Genomic DNA, 4632 nt, shown 5'->3' on the forward strand with positions numbered 1-4632 from the left:
AATCCCCGATCTTACAGCCGGCCGACCGGCGACCGGCTTATCGGGAGTCATCGGGGACTGTCGCGACCGGGACTGGGAATGTGTGAGAGCCCCTTAACCCGTAGAGCTCAGGGAAAAACATACCTCACTTCAGCCTTCCATACCTTCACTCCTACTTAGCTTACCTAACTGAATGAAGTATCCTTATAAAGTACTTACCCTTAACCCCTTCACTACGGCCGGGCCAAAACGGAGCCCCGCACCGTATCCGAGATCGCCGTGCGCACCAAATTTGAAATGTTGCTATTGAATATAACAAGTTTTCAGCCATAAACTCAACATAATAATCATGTATTATAAATAAAAACATGCAGAATTAAATGGTGGACATAAAGAAACATAATTTGATGAATAGTTTTGAGATGTAAGCATAAATATAGAAATAGAATAACTTGTGTATTGGCTAAAGCGAGCCAGTATACACGTCCTCGGATATGGTACGGGGCACGCAAGGTTGCAGTATACTGGTGTTGAAAGGTTAACTGTCCTTTGACGTTAAGTTGAAGACTGTATGACCATTGGCAGAACGAGTACAGAACATTGAAGTAAGATCACTGGGAGCACATTTTTATATGCAGTTTTCCACCCAAAATGGACTTTCCTTCTTTGATTTAGCAGGCCAGTGGGGGGTCCCTTTTAACCTCTGTATCTCAAAAACTATTCATCACAGCTAAAAACCAAAAACACCATTGGAAAGAGGAGGTCCAGATCTATAGGAGTCGGTTATGTATGCCACTCTTGCAAATGTACATGCATGTTCAGGGAGTGTTGAATGTTAACACTTACGTCGGCGCGTGCGGGATGATCAGCCGTATTGAGGGAACTGCGGATATCTCTCCTTCAGACTCTGGCAAGGGAGCATTGCCAACTGCAATATTTACAACTATTTGGTCAAAGAATCAGTCAGGTGATAGGTGAAGCTATGCAAAAATCCCGCTAAATTGGGCAAGAACATCCACCAATTACTCGTCCGTAGATTTGCCGCGCTGGGCTGACATGATTTTCCACCAAATTTAGTGAAGAACACACTCAATTGGCAATCCTGTGTTGTGAGCATTAGTGTTGGAACACTCATACACGGGAGATTAGAGGGCGGCTGGAGCTGGCAGCGAGCGTTTAGCGCCACCAGCAAATATGCCTAACGCCTGCTGCAAGCGCTTAGCAATGAAAGGGTTAATGGTCCCTCCAAGCGAGAAAGATGAGGAAAAATCACCCCTCACACAAACCATTTCATAATACATATCAAAGCATTTGTGATCAGATTATCTTTTATCTATTTTGAGGGGTTTAAATCATGGCACAAATTTGGCCGGTCACTGCTACACGGTAAGCCACAAATTTGGCCCATCGCTGCTACACGGTTTAATTATTGCATTCAATTTTACTAGTGACAGAGATTTTGTGAGAGCTTATTACTCCAGAATTTCACTTAATTATGTGTGTCAGAAACCACAGAAATGTTAGCAGAGTGAATTCAAAGGTAAACACGCACATGCTGTATTGTTCGGCCCGTAAGACGCTGCCTCTTGGAAGACACCCTGATTATGGAATGATATTTTTCACGGTGTAAGAGTGTGAGCAAACCTTTTAGGCTTGGACGTAGCAGACGAGACATTAACCCGGTAGCAGCGACGGGCCAAATTTGTGGCTTTACCGTGTAGCAGTGACGGGCCAAATTTGTGGCTTTACCGTGTAGCAGTGACGAGCCAAATTTGTGGCTTTACTGTGTAGCAGCGACGGGCCAAATTTGTGGCTTTACCGTGTAGCAGCAACGGGCCAAATTTGTGGCTTTACCGTGTAGCAGCGACGGGCCAAATTTGTGGCTTTACCGTGTAGCAGTGATGGGCCAAATTTGTGGCTTTACCGTGTAGCAGTGATGGGCCAAATTTGTGGCTTTACCGTGTAGCAGTGATGGGCCAAATTTGTTGCTTTACCGTGTAGCAGCGACGGGCCAAATTTGTACCATGATATAAACCCCCCAAAATAGATGATACATAAACTGATCACAAATGCTTTGATATATATTATGAAATGGTTTGTGTGAAGGGTGATTTTTTCTCATTTTTCTCGCTTAGAGGGACCATTAAGAAACATGATCCCCGCTGCTACTGGGTTAACACCAGCAGACTGTTGGCACCAATCTGCCGAGGCTGAACAGTGGGCTGAGACAGACTACAGTACCCCAAGGATGGGATAAAGGGACGAGGGCGAGGTGGCTGGCAGACGCTATTGTACTTACTGGATTTCTCGATATAAAGGGTGGGCTTCGTGGTGCAGTGGTTAGCACACTCAGCTTGCAACTGAGAAGCGCGGGTTCAATTCCTGGGTGGAGTGGAAAAATTTGAGCGGCTTTTCTGATACCCTACGCCCCTGTTCACCCAGCAGTGAGTGGTTACCAGGTATTAATCGGGGGGGGTTGTGTCCCGTCTCCTGGGGTCTGTTCCTCTCTCCTATAATTCCTTCCCCTTCTGTCTCTCTCCGGCATATGACCACAGATGTTGTGCTGCCCACTAAACAAAACTTTCCAACTTTCTCGATGTAAGTGTGTCCTTTATATCCAAAATACAAATAAGTGTTTAATTTGCACATTTTTTTCACTTATACGTGATATTTTATGGAGTGTCCACCAGATGTCTCACGCAACTGGACTCACACGGCCACACAGCTGAGCTCAGTTCTTCCCGTGCGCCACTTGAACAACAATACAGTACCCACGCTGCCACGCTACTCAACAATAGGGGTGGGCAGGTATCGGTACTAACGGTACCAGCTATATGGTACGGTACCAGTATCAGACTGCTCAGTACCGGTTCCAATACTAGCCAGTCACTCATGGTGTCCCTCATTTCTTCCTCACTCGAGTGAGGCTGAGACTGAGTGCCTGAGTGGATATCTCGGTGATATGGATATTCTCTCTCTCTCTCTCTCTCTCTCTCTCTCTCTCTCTCTCTCTCTCTCTCTCTCTCTCTCTCCCCACTGAAGGAAGTGAATATTTATTTTTCAATAAAAAAACTACCTCTTGTTTGATTTACATTGTTTTTGATTTACGCAATGACCTCTTCAAGGACACAATACTCGCGTCAATCGTGTTACCTGTACCTGTAAGACGTAAGCATAGAGGTTATATCATACAAGAGGCTGAATTGAAAAGCTGTGTAAGGCCACCTCCTACAACATTCACCCTGGAGGACACATGGATAGGGCATTTTTTATGGGGGAAAAGTGCGTCTTAAATGTCGTTAAAATACAGTACACCGGGTATTCAATATATGCGAGTTCAGTTATATTCGACTAACCTTAATGAGCCAAGTACAGGTAACACGATTTATTACAGTATTGTGTCCTTGAAGAGGTCACGTAAATCAAAAACAATGTAAATCAAACAAGAGGTAGGTTTTTATCGAAAAATAAATATTCACTTCATTCAGTGGAGAGAGAGAGAGAGAGAGAGAGAGAGAGAGAGAGAGAGAGAGAGAGAGAGAGAGAGAGAGAGAGAGAGAGAGAGAGAGAGAGAGAAAATCCATATCACCGAGATATCCACTCAGGCACTCAGTCTCAGCCTGTTGTTGTTGTTGTTGTTGTTGAGCAGTGTGGGTACTGTATTGTTGTTCAAGTGGCGCGCGGGAAGAACTGAGCTCAGCTGTGTGGCCGTGTGAGTACTGTTGCGTGAGACATCTGGTGGACACTCCAGAAAATATCACGTATAAGTGAAAAAAATGTGTAAATTAAACATTTATTTGGATTTTGGACCCAGCGTTATTTCAAAAACTCATAAACAAAACTCGCGTCAATCGAGAGTTACCTGTATTCATTTTATGCGAGAAAAATTCGCTCATATGCGAATATCGGCGCTGGTGCGACTGGTTGGTGAGGTATGGTGACACACTAGAGGGTGCAGATAATGCTTTCCTGCATTTTCCTCGCCTATAATTAACCTTTTCCTCTCTCTGATCCTAAAGTTAATCCTCAGGGGTGGGTTTCATCATAGTGCTCTCCCAAGCGTGGTGACGTCACGCACAGTTGGGAGAATTTCTTGGGCGTGTTTCATCACCGCGCCACAAGCACTTCCAAGTAGGGGTGGGGGCGGTCTTGGGAGTAACCAGCGTTGCCAATCTTCCGCGTCGCTTTGACGTCTAATATGTCTTCAATTAACCTAAATTACACTTCTTATATATAATTATGGAATTATAAATATAAACAATTGATATTTAGTTGAAATACAGCGATAGTATCTTCATTGTAAGGAATATGTGCACGTATTTTTTTCCGTCTGCATCTTCAACGGCACCACGGTGTAAACAAACATTTAGTGAGTCGTGAGTAGACCCTGGCCACCTCGCCACCATGGCCTGCAGCTTGTACTGTGCATCAAATAACACTTGCACATTGATGCTGTGGTAGTTCTTGCGGTTGACGTACACTTCTTCGTGCTCATGTGGGGCCACTATTCTTACGTGGGTGCCATCAACAGCACCCACCACACCGGGAAAACCAGCAATTTCGGCAAACTCCGCCTTCATTCTCTACTGCTCCCCCCGGTTTAAAAGGAACCCCTCATATTCTCTTGTGTCACGAGAGCATCCACGGTCTGGG

The sequence above is a fragment of the Eriocheir sinensis genome, unplaced genomic scaffold, assembly GCF_024679095.1.
Source record: "Eriocheir sinensis breed Jianghai 21 unplaced genomic scaffold, ASM2467909v1 Scaffold1842, whole genome shotgun sequence".
In the NCBI taxonomy this organism is placed as follows: domain Eukaryota; kingdom Metazoa; phylum Arthropoda; class Malacostraca; order Decapoda; family Varunidae; genus Eriocheir; species Eriocheir sinensis.